Raw genomic sequence first — 18,388 nt, 5'->3', positions numbered from 1 at the left:
GCCCGTCGGGTATTGCACCAGCCGACTCGACGCAGGAGCAGCCCGATGATGACGCGATACATCCTAAGGGGTACGTGATTCACGACACCCTACAGGTTGTGTGAGGGCCTCAATATCCAATACCTCAACTGTCCTTAACACCACATTGTCCTTTTTCACCCACTTCCAGGAACAGCTTTGTCATTTTTCTTGTATACTTTGAGGACACACTTAGCTGGACCTTTTTCACAAAGCCCGTTTACGCCCCCCCCTTGTTCATTCTTGATATATACTCTAAGAGTGCACCCACCCAGCTCCAATACACTAAATCCCATCTGGCAGGTGGTCACACCTCCCTGTGACAGGATGCCTATTGTGTTGCCTTCCTCTGCTCGAGCTTGGCTCAGCAGCAGGAGGGCAGAAATGTGTCTCTGGTCGGCAGCATCCATTTTGTGCTGACCGGGTCGAGAAGGCTGGCTCCGGATAGACCACTGACCCCACGAAGCTCGCTCAGAAGAGTGGAATCATACCTCGCACACCGGTTACCGGTGTGGAGGAATGATTCCGATGTGTTTTTTGTTTTTTAGAGTTTTATATAGCGTGAACTGGACCCCAGATATTAGGTATCAGAACGCTTTACTTAGCACCAGTTTTGTTACAGAAGGACACATTCATTTTTGTTAGACACTGGGAGATTAAGTGATTTGCCCAGAATCACAGGATGTTGAGCGTCGTTGCCAAGACTCGAACCCGGTTCCCCAGCTTCGAGGTCGACCCCTCTAGCCGTAAGGCTACATCCTCTCCCCAAACACTACATGTTTCAATGCAGCCATTTTCGAGATAGCATTTTCAGTGAGGCTATAATGCACCTTTACCTATATGTCTAGCTGCGTCAAAGACAACCCATGGGGAATGGTCTCCGAAAGCTGCAGAAGGGCTCTGCACATGCAGCTCATCTCACCTAAAACCCAGCACCCTGCCTTCAGGATTGTTAAGGCCTGCTATAGGGGTGACTTGTACGTTTTAACTGTAGTGACCTATAGATATAGTGAACCTATATCTAAAGTAAGTGGTGCGAGCACCAGCTTACACAGGCTGCAGTAGCAAGCCAGTAGTTCCATTTTGCATGGCCTCTCATGGGTGGCATAATACATGCTTCAGCTCATGGGAGGCCTCTGGGGTACCTATGCCCTGGGTACATGGTTACCATATACTTGGGACTTATAAGGGTACCCCAGTATCCAATCTGGAGTGTACCAAAGTACATGCATAACAATCTTAAAGGAGAAAGCAGATAGACTGGGGTTCTGATTAGCAGGATCCCAGTCTGGCTAGTCAAAACAGTGTAACATCAAGCAAAAAGTGAGGGTAACCATAAGAAGCAGATCCTACTTTCCTACAGCAGCACACCACATCTGAGGTGAAAATGCTTCAATAAACATTGTTGCACACACAGTGCTCTGTGGCCCATTGGAAGTATGGCGTGTATATGTAAAATTCAAACATATTTTTATTTTCCGTTATGCTGTTACAACAGAGCTCAGGCAGGCTGAAACAGAGCTAAGCACCGCCGCAGCTCTTATGTGGCATAAACACACTGCATACTAAGCTCGCAAGTGCACGGATCATGAGGCATAGTGAAAACATGGATACCTCCCAAAAGGTGCCTGGTGGTGCTGCAAGCTCCCCGGCATCCACTCGCTTTAGGAGTAAGAATAATGTGTAATTGTAACTACCCTTGAACTTTTCAAACATTTCACTCAGCGCTCTACATATGCTAGAGCTGCGAGGCAGTCATGAAGCTAAGGACAGCGCCATGTAAACTCATTAAACAAATAACGATATTGGACTTTTTTTGCTAAACTCAATAGACCTGGTTAGGTCAACCTCAATAAAATAAAAGCGTGATTCAGTCCTACCGGGATTCTTATGTGTGACTGTGAGCTCACACACAGATGAGTGCAGCAGTACATTCACTGGATGATCATAGCAGTTCATTTACAAATTACAATTCTGTTCAATTATCATACCTGAAAGTCTAATTGCGAGTCAAAGCCTAGCCAGCCAGACACCATGCCCTTTCCAATGATGCAAGAAAGTAGCTATCAAAGACACACTTATCTGAACAGAATTGATTCAACTTTGCGCACAAGCATTCCACTATGTACCTTAAGACTTCAAAGTATCTCAAGGCGCAGCCGCAGGGAGGAGCTATACAAAAAAAATAATAAATCAAGCAAATAAAGATGAAAGGAGTTTCTGTTGCCCAACTCAATGGAACTCGTATTACCTTCAACGTAGTAAGTTACTCAGCCCTGCTGAGATTTCTATGTGTAATTTTAACTTCCCCATAGATGACTCAAGCATTCCCAGTCACTGAAGGATCACACCAGTTTAATTGCAGTAATGTTCGATTACCATACCATTTACTATTTACACATTTAACTATCACACGGCGCAGTACAGTAACATTGCACGATTGCCCTGCACCGTGTGGTGCAGATGTACTGGGTACAGCTGGCAGCTTTCAACAAGTAAACATCTGTAGAGTACACTTTTTTCAGGTCCATGCACAAGTAGCTCACTGAGTTCATGTTCAACGTTTGCATTCTGGGGCCTCCAGCCTGTTTATTCCATTTTAACCAATAATAAATACTACAAGTATAAGAATGCAAAGAAAAAGCTGGAGTTAGTTAACTGTCCATGCATGAACCTGGGAATAGCCAAGCTCCAAAGACGTGAGCAGATGTACCAACAAGGGCAGACGTGCATGTGCTGGGACAGCTTTGAGGTGGTTGATCATGTGACAGAGGTCTGAGTGGTCTAGCCATACCTTTATTGAGCTCAATGATGTGAGGGGCGCATCAGCAAAATATGCTGGATGTGACCCTAGGAATGAGATGAACTGTGGTGGTGCCAAACCTTGAGTTGGTTGTCAGTGGCAGTTGGTGACATTTGAAAGTGGTGAGGCGTAAAATTAGTGGTGGAGCACAACGCGGCAAGCGAGCGAGCCCAAATGACCTAAGGAGGGTTCGGGGGGTTCTCCCCCGAGAAAATGTTGAAAAATGAGTGGGCAAAAGGTGCATTTTCAAGCAAATTTGAGAAAACATGCACTTTACTCTTCACAGTCAAAAACAAGGTGAGGGTTGTTCTAAACTAGTTAATAATTAGTCTAGACCAACGCTCCCCTCCTTTTTGACTGTGAAGAGTAAAGTGCATGTGGTTATGTTAGCCAGGCTGAGGGACCCTTCTTCCTAAAGGGGCGCGCGCTTCAACAACAGGGTCGACACACAAGCAAAGCATGGGCTGAAAGATACCCAGGTTTAATGAAGAGTCTGAGAACATCAAAAAACTATTTTAAAATGTACCTTAGAGCAGAAGAAATAGACTGGAAACTTACTTTCAAGGCAAATGGATATTTTTCATGTAAAACCAAACACACACCCACCTCTGCATTTTCGCTTTCAAATCCCAACAAGAATGAAAAGGAAAGATACAGCCAAGAGATTTCTTCAATCTAACAACCTTATTAAAGCCAGAAATTCCTCCTTATGCCTGAGAACGCATGCATACATTCTCCCTTGCCTCCTGCAGTACTACATATCAACAAAGGCTCCTCACACTGAGCTCACAGACATCATTTGTAGTCAGTAACTCAACAGTCAATCCTGTCTGAAACCCGCAGCAGACCAAGTCACAAACCATTATGGCGTCTTTGCATCCTGCAGCCTCCATTTTGTTTCCTTTTCAGGAATGTAGTTATGAAAAAATAATTATCCATGGTATTTATTGTAAACCCTTGACTGTTTAGTATTTGGATTCAGACATCTCCCTTTGAAATATAGCCTCACATCAGGGAAATATGTTTGTCACTTGCTACGTTACAATAAACATAACTCTTTTAATCAGGGTGTCCCGGCGGACTGGGTTTGCTGGGACTGTCACGATTTTCCACACTCAGACCCATCATATTTCAATACATTTACCACATGGCCTGGTGGACAGTCGGCCGAACTCAGAGGGAGGCAAGTTCTCATCTGTTCCATCGCAGAATCAAGCAGCAGCCCAGTGGAAAGCAATTTAGTTAACACAAATGACTCTGTGTGTAAGAGTTTTATTGTATACCCCTTATTGACTCATTGAATGTGCTTTCTGTGGTGGCAGGCTGTGTCAATTGTTATTCTGTGCCCTTCTGTGGATCCACAATTGTATTCCTACTTCTGTTTGTGTAATGTCTCAGTTTTTGTGGTTTTACACAATATGTTCGCTCTTCTATGAATTCCCTTCACCTAGCAACCTTTATCCCACCTGTCATCCCCCGATGAGCTGACCAACACTTAAGCAAGAGTTGTGAGAGTGAGGGTGAAAAAGGATAAGTGGGGGAGAGCAGGGGGAGGGGGCAGTGTTTGTGCATGTATGTGTGCGTGCGTGTTTGGGTGTATTTATGTGTGTTTTTTGTGACTCTTAAACCAAATGATTTGCTTACTTACTAAAAAGAGGCATAAAGCAGGTGTGTTGTTTTTATGCATCACACTCTCCTCTAAGCCTTTTTCCTGTTTTGTGATCATGTCCATCTCTACTTGACGAGGCTGTTGTTATATTCTGATGTTTAGTTCCTAGGACAAACCCGCTGCAGTACAGCTTAGGAACGCTTAAAAGGGTGCTTGCCCTGTGGTAGGCGCTTTATAGAAAGCATGAATGTCGACATCTTCAAATACAGGCCCTTCCTGGACGCTAGATAAGTTTTGATAAAGTGTAAAAGAAGTGGGATTTCGTGCAGAAATTACAACTTTCAGAAAAAAATTTGCATGTGATAAAGTGTCCCATATATTTTTTGACAATTGGCAGAGCATAATAAATAGCGTTCCCCTAGAGGTCCTATTTAGGGGGAAATACAAAAAATGACTGATGCACAATGTACAAAAAGCATCTCAGTCTAATTTTCTACATAACTACAGGACAAGAGACAGTCACGCACAACTCATAATACCATCAAAAATAACAAGCATTGGCATAGCCAATAGGTCTCGCCTATGGGACCTTATAAGTGTTTAGCCAGAGCTATTGGCTTTGCCAGTGTTTTTAAGTTATGTTGCAGGACTGTGTGGCTGCTGTGCAGCATGCTGAAAAGTTATAATAAAAAAGTGTTAAGCATTTGTGTTACTTTAAATATAACCAAAAAGAGTAAAATGTACAACTGGACAACCATATTAAAGAAAGAATGAATGTAAAAATGTCTTCTAGTTTTTTTGTCCTTTGTTGGCAACTTCTTCCTGCTTTTTCTAATGCTTGTTTGTTATAGCTTTACTTTTGTTATTGGCAGGTGGGGGGTGTTGGGAAATAGCATCTGAATTACAACACGAACAGTGGATGGACACCAGGGGAGAATCAACAGATGCCAGATTCCGAGGGCAGATTGAGGTGATGCTGAGGTGGTTGTGTGCTGGTGCAGAGGTGATGCTCAGGTGATTCAGTGGGGAAGTGCGTCACAGAATATAGTGGAGTTAAGTGGCATAGACAGAGTTGAGTGGAGTAGTGTCGTAGAGTGGAGTAGGGTGTTGTACAGTAGAGTAGAGTTTAATGGAGTAGAGCATCATAAAGTGGAGTATCGTGGAGTGTTATAGAAAAGAGTGGACTAGAGTGAAGTGGTGTAATGTACACTGGTGCAGAATAGATTGGCGTAGAGTGCAGTGGTTTTGAGTAGAGAGTGCAGAGTAGATTGCAGTGGCGTAGAGGGAATGACAGTGGTGTGTCACAAAGTGGTGTAGAGTGCAGTGGCATAGAGTAGATTGCTTCAGAGTAGAGTGAAGTTGAGTAGAGTGGAGTGGTGCAGGGTAGAGTGCAGAGGTGTAGAGTGGCATACAGGGCAGTGGCATAGAATGGCATACAGTGCAGTGGTGTAGAGTTGTATAGAATGCAGTGGTGAGGAGTGCAGTGGTGCAAAATAGATTAGAGTGGCACAAAGTGGAGTGATGTAGAGTAGAGTGGTGTAGAGTGCAGTGGTGTAGAGTAGAGTGGCGTTAAGAAAGGCAGCATGTGAGCGTGTGAGGGAGGAATGAGAGGGGGCAGTGGGAGTGTAAGATGAGAGGGCAGTAGGAGTAAGAGTGGGAGGGAGAGATTAGAGGGGCAGTGAGGGTGTGGGGCGGAGATGCGAGATCACAAAAAGACAATTAAGCACACTTAAAATGGTCCTAACTAGGAAAAATGCTCAGCGAGTTAAATGCCCGCTGCTAACATCTGCTATGGTCAGCTATGTCTCAGTGCAAGAGCAAAACGAACCCAACATTTCATCTTTCCCAGGTCAGTGAAAGTACTGTTAAATTGGGTAAAAGAGACTGCAGTAGTTTAAAGAATAGCAATAGTCAGATACAGGTGCTCTAGTAAAACAGTTGCTGTAATGAGGCACTCTAATAGGTAAGATAGCGTTGGTTACCTTTTTAAATCATCCATCAGATCACCTCGATAATCCTAGTGTAGTAATAAAGCCTTGGTAATGAAGAGACACCAGCATTAGCTGCCTGACAGCTGCCAGGCTGGAGTTCTTTATGGCCCCTTCAATGCAACAGCTATAAATGTAAACACATTTGTGCACATTCTTACAGAACAACATGGGCGCATAAGCCATGAATTTTCACTCTTACAAAAACTGAAGCAAATCAAGTGCGTGCTGTTTTTGCATATGTATAAGGAATGGAGGAAAGCGAGAGTTGAAGGAGAAAGGTGACAGGCGGATTCAGAAAGACTTGTACATTTCTGCACAGGGCAGATTTGCTGCGGTCAAATCATACTGAACACAGGCATCCCAAAGTTTACAGTGGGGGACCCAGATTGTAAAAATCAACAATAAATCCTACAGAAATGGCCAAGCCAATAATACTGTTACCGAGAGTCATTTGTGCCGTATTTACATAATTGGGGGCACCATGAGTTTTAACGCTTTACTGCCCGGCAATCCCGAATCAATTTTGCTAACGAGGCTGTGTTGACAAATGCCAAATCACATTATATTTCTTCACTTCTCGCTTTTTATTTCTGGAGTTACATGAAGGGGTAAGACAGGAAAAAATGATGTACGGATACTGAGATCAAAGAGATGAGAGGCTGGTTTCCTTTTAATGGCAAAAGGGGAAGTACAAAATAACTTTAATTACAGATTATTTGGTAAATCAAATTGGGGTCTTGAGCCAGTTCATAAAACCCAGTTTGTGCTTTACAATAGTCCTAGTTTTTTGTTTTTTTTTAAAACCCTTTTTTTTTATTGAGTTTGTTTGCAGATTTACAAGCATATTCAGTAAATTATTTAGCACACGGTATAGAGACATCTTAATGCAGCAGTACATAAATGTATATCTGGCACTGTGCGCACAGAGCCATGGGAGCAATGAGGGAAACTCAGGTTCTCTTTTTAAGTGAACCACATATCTCAAAAAACAAAAAGCAAAACAAAATAATAATTAGAAAAACCCCACGCAACAAGTCGCCCCTCACTTCCCTGATCCATAGGTCCACACAATACAGTAGGGTTTAGGAAAAAAAGTTGCGTACACCATCTCAATTGTAAAAAAAAACAAGCATTGGCCGTGAAAGTGACACGACCGCGCGAATAAACAAGCCGAGGTGACAAGAAGGGCTGGGTGAGAAGGGAGGGGGGAATGCCAGCATCAAAGAAGCCTGATTAAAGCTGACGAAAAGGGAGGGGGAGAAGGGAGGAGGGAGTGCGAGCAGCAGCTGTGCACGTGCACGCCATCGTGCACTCAAGCGCTATAGGCCTGCCAAATCATGTGGGTAGCACTTTTGAAAACCCACTTACAAAATGTCTCAAAGAGACAGCTTGCGCTGTCTCGGCGAGACCTAAAAACAGGCATTCATGACGGTTTCAACATGCAACCCCTTTGTAAGTAGGATGCACAAACTGCCCTATTGAGAGGAAGACACATCTGCATGGACACTTGTGAGTAACTTTACACACACGAAAGTTGCCGCTGGCTCGGAATACTCGCAGGGGGGGGGGGGCAGGGAAGTTTCAAATTAAACAAAAATAATAAAAGAAAATGACCAGTTTGCGTCGCCTCTGCTCGACTGCCCCTGGGCCGGGGTCCTGCGCTCGCTCTTCAACAAACAGGAACAGCCACGACGTCACTGCCAACCCCTCTACTGATGCTGCTCCAGCAGCGCCAGGATTGGTTGAGGGCAGAGATACTCCCTGCCCATTAGGAGACCGGGGGCTGCGGCATGAAGCAACCCTCGGTCTCTTAAGGGGAAGGCTAGTGCGCATGTTTGGGCTGATAATAAAAATGATCAGCCCAAAAACGGACAAGCGCACTATTGCTGTGACTGTAGTGCGCTGCTGTTACTCAACTCCCTGAGTGCTGCCGCAGCCCGGCCACCCCCGCCCCCTCCCACCCCCTTCAGCGTCCCTCCCTCGTTCTACTTCTCCGACGCTAATTCCAATCAGGAGTCCTGATTGGAATTAGCGTTGGAGAAGTAGAACAAAGAATTTGAATGCCGTGGCATTTGTCGGGCAACACCCCAGCACCCCCAATGGATGCACCGCCACTGTTGGTTGTGCTTTTCCACCACAATACTAAAGTACATGCAATCTCTATGGGCATCATGGAGCAGAAAGCCATGGGGAAAAATTGCAACAGGCTAATGAGAAGGGTTACACCCCATAACACACAATCCCACTCCACAAACTTCCACTACACTCAATACCACATAATTACTATCCACATACTTCCACTACACAGCATGCCACATAATTCCACTACACATAAGTCCACTCAGCACCACACAGTTCCACGCCACACAATTCCACAAAAATATTCCACCCCAACCCACATAATTTCAATCCACACTAGACATATACTTCACTCCATAACACATGACTAAAAAACATTGACAATGCCAATAGCTCTTGGATTGGCGAGACCTACTGGCTTTGTCAATGCTTGTTTGTTTTTCTTATGTCTAATGTGCTTTATGTCTGTGGATGTGCAATATTATCCTTCTACCAAGGTTTTGTTCTACAGCTGTGCTCCTTCGATGTTTAGGGCTAGGACATTTTAGTCCTATTTCTACGTTCATTGTCTATCTCAGTTTTGACTTTGGACATCTGGTCACTCTGCATGGCCTCTCTCCACCTCTTCCTCTTTTATTTCTAGGTGTAGGGTACTCACAAATATTTTCCTGGGGGCTGCAAAGTTTGGTCTTTGGTGTGACCGCGGGGGGTGTAAAGTCAGTGTAGGAGAAGCAAAGTATGTACATTTTAGTGGCTGAACTCAGTTGCGGAATGTGAAACCAGAAAACCTGGGATGAATCTCTGCTTCCCCACTTGACCAAATTGTGTGACCCTGGCCAATTGTTTTTTTCAATTTCCCTCCTTGTTCTTCATTATCACATATAAGAGTAACTCGAAATACATGACTTATGGTTGCGTGCTGTTCAAAACCATCTCCTGTGCTTTGGTTTAATCACTAATGGCATTGTTGTCAAGGGTGGGGGGAGATAGGAGCATGTATGTTTCTAAATTCATGTTGGAAAAACATCACTTTAAGAAAAATCCTTCTGAATGCACTGCTATAATTTGATTTACTAAGGTGAAATAGTTCTACAGGTAAATAAAATACACTTTTTGAATTTTGAAAAGACTATCCTATTTGTACACATTTGCTGTCTTTAACAAGCATTTGCGAAGCAATAGATCTCACATTAGTAAAAGTTGGAGCTATTAGCGTTGCTGATAATAATGCAACACCAATAACAAACATTTAGTAATGCGAGACCTATTGCATTGCAAATGCTTGTTCTTCTTTTCTCTTTCTTGGTTGCCCCTATGTAATCTACTCACTGGTTAATATTTGACTTGACTTTTACTATACCTGTTTCTATTATCAATATTAACAGTAATAATGATAACTCCCACTAGTATAAGTAGATGATGCTGATAGATCACCACCATCATCATCAGAAAATGCTAAATTTACCCCAAAGTTGCTTGGTGCGAGGAGAATCGTACACGGCCGGGCACCACCTGTGCTTGTTGCAGTTCAGCGCGCGTGTGATGCTGCTCACGTGATACTTAATTAGTAATAATCATAAAACATGATTCTGTAACAGTTTCATTCAGGTTGCTTGGCAACTTGTTGCTTGGTAACGTGGGGAAAAGTTACCTTTTCAGTTCGTTCTCGAAACGAGACTGTTCGTGGCGGGGCACAGAAGAAGCGCTGAATGGTGTCGGGGGCCCCCCATTCTGTTATAAAACTTAAATGAAGGTTGGCCCTGAGTTGACCATGTGCCTTGACTCAGAAGCAGGGAATGTGGAAGTACTAGGGGCGTATTCCGCAATCTGCTCCCAGATCTCAGCAGATCTTCGGTGTCCAGTTAAAACAATGGACAAGGCAGAGTTAGGTTGGTTTGACAAAAACTGTTCATTGGCCAACAGAAAGCTGAGGGCGGCCTTGAGCAGCAACCCTTTGAATCGGTCTAACATAGCCCAACTCAGGAAAGAATATATTAAAACCTTGGCAACCAGGAAAAAGGAGATCCGGTAGGACGCGTGGGAAGAACTTTCTTCGGTTGACGTCCTTCGCAATAGTGCAAAGTTCTGGTCTGTCGTCAATAAACCCTTCTTTCGTGATCCCTGTAATAATCAATTAGATTGCGGTATCGGGGTACACCAGTGGTACTCTCACTTCAAGTCAGTCTACGAAGTGGGTATGAATGGTGGATCAAATCCTCCTCTTCCCACTGTGAAACAATATACTTTATTCGTAACCAAGGGCGAGGTGGCTGAGGCCATCGGCAAGATGACGAGCAATAAGGCTCCAGGACCCGATGGCGTCCCATCGGACCTTTTTAAATCAGACATTGAGACTTGGTCCACAGTTTTAACAAATATTTTTAACAGGGTCTGTGTCGCAGGCATTCCGGACACCTGGTCCGAGTCCGTGATCATTCCTATTTTTAAAAAGGGTAATAGAGGGGACCCTAGTTGTTACCGCCCTATCTCACTCATTGATTCCGCAGTAAAAGTCCTGGGGCGAGTAGTTTTGGGTAAATTAACAGAATGGTTGGAGGATACCAACACCCTTTCGTGCCTACAATATGGGTTTCGTAAGGGCCGTGGCACTATAGACCAAAGCTTGAATCTTTACCTTTTAATAGGTAAATACACTATAGCTAAGAAAGGGACGTTATACCTGGCCTTTATGGACTTATCCTCGGCCTTTGACCGAGTGAACCGGTCGAAACTGTGGGAACTTCTTCTCAAGCAGGGAGTAGACGAAAACCTCGTCTATTTTTTAGCAGATCTTCATAGAGATCTCTCTGCTACAGTTAGATTCGACCGATTGGGCAACTGCACTGGCAAGATCGGAATCTCTAATGGTGTTAGGCAGGGCTGTATTTTAGCCCCCCTGCTTTTTACACTTTATATCAACGACCTAGCCACTGCCTTAACTGAGTCTTGTAAGGATATTCCTAGGGCAGGGAAGTACCAAATTCCAGCATTATTATATGCAGACGATGCTGCACTGTTAGCGCGTACAGCAGTAGGGCTTCAAAGTCTTTTAGACACATTTGCTGATTTTATGAAAAGACTTGACTTAAGCGTGAATTTCGCCAAATCTCATGTTATGACTATAGGTTGTAAACCCAAGAAAATCAAGACTATGCTTTGTGAGGGCCATGTCCTATCTAGAATTACCAGTTTCCCATATTTGGGGGTTATTTTTGATGATAAGTCATCCTGGGTCCCTCAACTAGCTGCAAAACGAAATGCCTTTGCCAGATCAATCATAGGTGTGTTGGACTTTGCTCGCAAACTGGGGGTGAAACCCATGCAAGCTATATTGAACATTTATGCAGCTAAATGTATCTCTATAGCTATGTACGGTGCGGACCTGTGGGGATTTAAAAATGTGAAGGAACTTCAGGTGGTAGAGGACAAGTTCCTAAAAACCATTCTATCACTTCCCCAGGCAACCTCTGGTTACATTGTACATCAAGAATGTGGGGTTGGTTTTTAACTGACCGGATAGCATTAGCCCCCCTTTTAAAATGGTTATCAATCTGGCAAAATCCGGAACTCGAGCTAAATCGTGAAATTATAATAGATTGCTTATCGCTCGAGTTCGGAAAGGCTATTCCTTGGCTGCGCTATGTTAAGAACCTAAGTGACGAAATAGGTCGCCCAGACATATTTGATAATCCCAACAATTTATCAAAGGGAGACTTTAAATGGGTAAAAGACACACACAAGCTTAGAATTACTTTAGCCAGAGAAGAAAAGGAGCTAACAAAACCCACAGTAAAGGCCCATCAGCTATTAATAACTACAGGCAGCATTGAACCTTACTTGACCATAGTGAATAACATGAATCATCGCTTTTTATTGACAAGGTTTAGACTGAACAAATACCATCTTTTGCTCACTGATTCTGTTGGTTGGATGAAGGACAGGGACCTGGAGATCTGTTCTTGCGACAGATTCTCCCTCAAGGATACTGCCCACTTTATTTTCTTTTGTAAACATTTGTCCCCTCTCCGCAAAAAGTTCATCATCCCTCTTATTAAGAACAAAGGATTCAGACAAGTCAAACCTGCTCTTTTGTATCTCCAGCTGCTAGGTACTACTTGGGAGATTTTTAATATAGCAAATTTTTTGGCTATTGCGATGAGATTAAGGAAAAAAATCAAGTGGACATAGTGTTGTTTAAAATTAATTGTGAACTTTGATTAAACCCGACCTAGTCTTATTTTAAGTAGTGTTTTAAAATCATGTGTAAATGCTTATTTTAAATGTTATTTATTGTATATATTGTGATGTTTTGCACTTTTATGGTTCTTGATTTGAGCCGAATAAAGTAATTTTGACTGACTGACTGACTGGGCGCACGTGCACATGTGTGTGTGGCGCGTGCCATGACACTGGCATGCTGAACATCGACTGTCATCATTACGCCTCATGCCGACCCCCACCAAGGTTTACTCTATCTTATAGTAAGATCTTAAAAGGCAAAAGTGTATTTACAATTATCCGTGACACATGCATGTTCAATAAAAATGGTTTACATACGATATGCAATACACAAATTATTAAATTATACAATAACTATTAAATTATACAATAACCGGGATAGAACCTGGCACGGAGGCGAGATAAAAAAGATAAAAGAGAACAGACATCAGAGGCGTCAGCACATTAACACACAGCAACCAAAATGTTTGTAAAGTTCCGTTTTCGATACTTGACACAATAGCAGTTTCACTGAGTCACGTGGGAAACACGACATAAATGTCACACCTTCAAAAATCTCAAATGAGAACTCCAGCTACAATGTGTGTATTTTGCTACTACAAATGTAACTGCCTGTCCAGTTCATTTCATATCACTCTAAGGACATTGTTGGTAAATATTGGCAGAAACTTGTGTTATGTAATTCTGTGGCATCTACATTTTCCACACATGCCACATAATCCACCATGTGCAACATTTCTTTTCTAGTTTAGGCAGATCAGAAGTTACTGAAAACACTAAGAAGACTTCTTACCTGAGACAGCTAAGGTGCCAGGTTACGGGAATGTTTTGACTCGCTAGTTAGAATGTTCTAGTTAAAGACAGACGTTGACTACACTTTGGGGGCGAGGGGGCAAATACTTTTTTAACTAAAGCACTACCATGAACGCCTTCAAGACCACCAGGCAAGAACTACGGTCCTCAGTAAAAATATAAAATACACGGCAGATCGTGCCAGACAACCAAATCACTGAGAAAACCGAACAAGGCTGTAAAGAAAGGAGCACATTACATGCACCACTATTTTGCCCCACGCTCAGCTACAACGACCATAACCACCATCCTCGGCGTAATTGAGGGATGCAGAGGGGGAACCTGCAGGTCCTCGTGCTGTCGCGAGCATCCTCAACCCGGCGCTTCCTGCACAAGGAAGAGGGTAGAGAGTACTTGTGTTCCCTGAAACGGCAGAGTTGTGCGTCGCAGCAGCTGCGTCAGAGGAGGCCTTGCATGTGTGTTTGATTTGTGGCCACTCTGGCAGGCAAACGAGAGAGACTGGGAAGTCAACTAATGGTAAGCATTGAGCAGCCTCGAAGCCCCTGTATATTCTTGGTAAGTCCGCCACAATATGCCTTTTGAAACCTGACAGACAGCTGTACTTTCTGTAACGCTCGACCTAGAAAGGAGTTATTCAGGCTAGCCTTTGACTAGACCACAGAACTGATGGTAGAGAGTAAGAAACATCAGGCAGGGGGATCCGGCCGCACAAGTGACTTGATTCATGCTTCAAAAATCTGTTTTTCATTTTTAACTGTACAGCGCACTGAAGTAAACTTTGAGGCAGCGCATAGCACTATGTATTAAGCCAGCAGGGACTGTTGGGTTTGAGGGAGATCGTACAAATAACTGACGGGAAAAAAATGTGTCAACAGCACCATGACGTGGAAGGAAAAGTGAGTAGCACATTCATAGAATTATCCTGGTTTTTAACAGAAATTGCAGCACCAGAAGAAAAGCAAAAGTCTCTGGGGTTAGGAATACACCTTGTCCCTCGTTTTAATGTACTTCTGCAGCACCCTGCAAAGCTCTGTGTAGTCTACATACCACTCGAAGCGCGTGTACAACGGCGACGGAAAAATCGCTCCCAGTATTGAGGCGAACTTCTGCGAACTCCGTGGCAGCAACTCCATAGCGGGACACAGAAATGGGCAAGGGGGCCATCGAGTACATTTAATCCAAGCACGGAATCGAAGCCAGTGGTGGAGGAGCGGGGGCGAGGGAGCGCGGCAGCGAGGCGAACGCGCGCTGCTGCGCGTAATAGACACCAATGGGAATGGGCGGAGAAAAGGTGCGACATGCGCCCACCTTTGCCCAATTGCATGCCTTATTTTTTTTAAAAAAACACTCTAAAGCCAATTGCAGCCGGCGAAAGCAAAACCACACGCACGAGTGTGTGGTTAGCTTCAGATCCCCCTACATGAGGTATCGCGCTGCGCGAGCTGTGCGAGCCCTAAAAATGAAGGTGTTCCTAAAGTTAATAGCCTGGTTACTTACTTTCCCTAACTGCAACTAACCTTTAAATTAGCGCTAGCTTTATATTTAACATTTTTTTCATGTTAGTGGTGAGTCCAGTAAACAGCAGCCCAGTGCTGCTGCCCAGGGGGCCGCACGTAAAGGTCAGGAGGGCCGCCTGGGGGTCGCGTACGGCCTGGGGCCCGCATGCCGCTCTCCTGACCTTTGAGTATCACTGGTGTAAGGCTTCGGTTTATAAAATAAAATGGCTGCAATTCTAAAACTAGCCACAAGATGGAGAAAGAGACTAAAGATGGCCTGAAACAGCATAGCTCTGACTTCGTACAATACTAGTCCGTAACTAACAACAGCCAGTCAGCCTCCCCGATAAAGCCATACAATGCCCAGAATTTCTGGCTTCCTATATACAACTAAAATGACCTCCCTTCCAGTTCACTGCACACAGTCCATCCTGCTCCTACCCTATCGACCCTCCCAGGTCCCTGAAAGCATGCATTAGGGAGCTGAGAGGGTCTCTCTTGTTCCCTTCTAGATTTTCAAAGGAAACAAGCATTTGCAATGCAATAGGTCTCGCATTTACGTGAGTTTGACCTATTGGCATTGTAAATGACAATGCCTTTTATTTATGTTTTGGTTTTTAAAACATAAATAAAAGGCTTTGTCATTTACAATGCCAATAACTTAAACTCGCATAAATGTGAGACCTATTGCATTGTAAATGCTTGTTAAAATATTGAAGTCACGACTCAAAACGCAAGCCACACCTGTAAGCTTTGCCAATCCTTGTTCAATCCGGTGCCAATGTACCATGGCAGGGCTTGTGGGTCATGGCCTATATTGCCCACTCTGGGAGCATGTGGGGGCAGTGTTCTGAATTCACCATAGTAGATTAAGAAGATTTAGCCACATTCTCGGGTATGTGGCATTGGTGTAGCCAAGGCTTATGTAAACACTTGCTATAAATAAGAGATACCTGTTTCGGTGCCTCCTTTAATAGTTTGAGGTGAACAAATCTGGATTTTGTAACCTGCATTTCCTGTGGAATCTTGGTTAACTGGTTGTCTAAAATAAGTCCGAGACCTCTTAATTGTTTGAGCTGGGACAGGACACTGGCCATGAAATCAGATCAGAGGGGATGTTTTCAGAGTTCCTCTCTCAACCCAAACACTATTAACTCAATTTTACAAACGTTTTATAGTCTATGGCACCTGTCATACAGCAGTAGGGATATCCGTCGTGTGTGTGATAGAGTAATCCATCCTACAACAACTAAATCGGGCCCTTAACCCCTTTACTGCCCTATATACGTATACATACATTATAAAAGTGTGTTCCCAATAAGCCACAGTGATGTACATATGCATATTATGGTCACGTGCCTCGTATGCTATACGAATTCACCCTGAACCTGTTGCACACTATTGGTGCACACCTTGGAAAGACGTCTATTGTAACAATCTGTGCAGAGCTGGGCCATGTCATATGCCACCTGGATAAAAACAAGTGAAGCCAGTTACGAATTCTGTAAGCCCTCTGGTGTGTAAGCCGGTCGTATCATTCATCTGGGCAACATATAACTAACAAGACTAGGCCCAACAGATTTGGCTTTCAGGAAGCTAAGGCATATTTTACTCTCAAATGCGCTGAAAGTGATAAAGGACTCAACATGCTATTATTTACTTGTTGTCTAAAACCACTTAGTAATGCACTTAATAATGTCACAGTTTTGAAATATATTTTTACACAGAAAATTCTAAAAGCCATCATCACTGTTTTTAAACATGCTTCTTTATTTATACAGTTCAGCTGTTTATTAAATTGACACATTGGTTGTACCTAAACAAATAAGTAACTTGTTTCTAAATAGTACGTCATACTAGAGTTTTTTCATTCCTATGCTGCTCAATTTATTGAACTCTGGAGGATGAAAGTCTCCGTTCGTGTTGTCAGGACTGAAATTCATGACTTTCCTGGCACATCAGATGTCAAAAGCAAGCACTTCAGAAGAACGATTGTAGCTAACCCTGGCTGAAATGTGGCTTACACTGGCGTAATCTCATGTGATTTTCAGCATTTTACATTTTGATTGTTAAATGAAAAGCCAGAGATTACGCTACTATGCCACGTTGCGTAATTTAGCTTCATTACAGTAAAAATCCCTTCCCTTTGTCGCTCTGTTTTATTGATAGAGTTGCTGCAGCCTCTGGTTTCATTGTATATATGCACGTCAGGTATCTTCAGTTTTCGAGCTAAGTTGTCTCTAGGCTACTATAGGCAGTTTACCACACAAGAATCAACCCAACATTGTAAACAAGCTGTCGCCATTGAGAGGGAAGTGGGATAAGGGAGGGGGTGGCAAATGGTGAGCACTTTCGGCAGCTTTGATGTTCTCATCAAAGCGGCCGCAAAATGAGCTTTTGTAACGGGGGGATTTGAAAGTGCAAACTAGTGCTTTCAGGCTGCCAAATGGTGCGCGCGCCTGGCGCACATGCACTGTATTTGGAGGCCTGAAAAGCACTAGTTTGCACTTCCAGATCCCCCTTTTACAAAAGCTCTCGCGAGAGCAGCGCTAAAGCGCTGGCTCACGCGAGACCTAAAAACAACTCTCAGCAGCCACAGCGCCACCCTGCTCTCAGTATGCATGTGAAAGGTGTCAAGTGTCTCATTAACGTCCAAGTTAGGGGGAAAAAGCAACAAAGGTCCTAAAAAACCGCCATGACAATATTGGTAGTTCTTGATTGAAAATGATTAATTATACAAGTGTTGAATTGCAAGGCACCAAAACGAGGCTGAGACAGGCATGCTAAAGAGCCCAGCGTGTGGTCTTTGACAATGGAAATCAAGCAAGGAATGCTGCTGCAAAAAAAATGAGGGACCAAAATAGTTAACAAGTGGGTGACAAACATGATGAAAAATAGGGATACTAGAGTTTTGACCCAACCTTCTCTAATCCAAACATCCTAATACATGGTTTAGATAGAAATCACAGGAAATAAGACTGATTCTATCCTGGATTGGAAAACTCTGACAACAAACACTGGGAAAGTGATCATTGTGGATAGGAGGAGATCTAAAGATAGCTATGCTTTCTCCTTCAGAATAATGATGCTTTCTCTGGTCAGCCAATGTGATAAGAAACTCCTGTTTAATATCCTTCCTTCCAGCCGGGCACCCTGCATCACCCTCTGAAACTGGTGCCAGAGGCGACATTCTGAAGGGGCATAAGATCTGACAGCGCTGAAGCCAAGCGGATGGAACAAAAAGAAAGGAAGAAAGATGCTCCGCTTGACCAAGTACCCATGAGGTCAAGTGACCAGACTGCTCCTGCTGCTGAGTTGTACTCCCAACTGTAACCCCCCT

General features: G+C 43.6%; 1 protein-coding gene across 3 annotated transcripts in view; it reads right to left on the bottom strand.

Moving 5' to 3' along the window:
- Nucleotides 1–18,388, bottom strand: part of RAB17 (RAB17, member RAS oncogene family) — a 114,180-nt gene that overhangs the window by 75,599 nt on the left and 20,193 nt on the right. Inside the window, exon 1 of one of the 3 annotated variants that reach the window (XM_085645083.1) lies at nt 14,600–14,823. The exons of the other annotated variants lie outside the window; for them this stretch is intronic. The gene's annotated coding sequence lies outside the window, so the exon portion shown is untranslated. Of the gene's footprint in view, nt 1–14,599; nt 14,824–18,388 lie in introns of those variants that run through there. 3 annotated transcript variants of the gene reach the window in all.

Source organism: Triturus cristatus, chromosome 3_1 (genome assembly GCF_964204655.1).
Source record: "Triturus cristatus chromosome 3_1, aTriCri1.1, whole genome shotgun sequence".
In the NCBI taxonomy this organism is placed as follows: Eukaryota; Metazoa; Chordata; class Amphibia; order Caudata; family Salamandridae; genus Triturus; species Triturus cristatus.
Note: the sequence above shows the minus strand (reverse complement) of the source record. Positions and strands in the feature narration are given on the sequence as shown.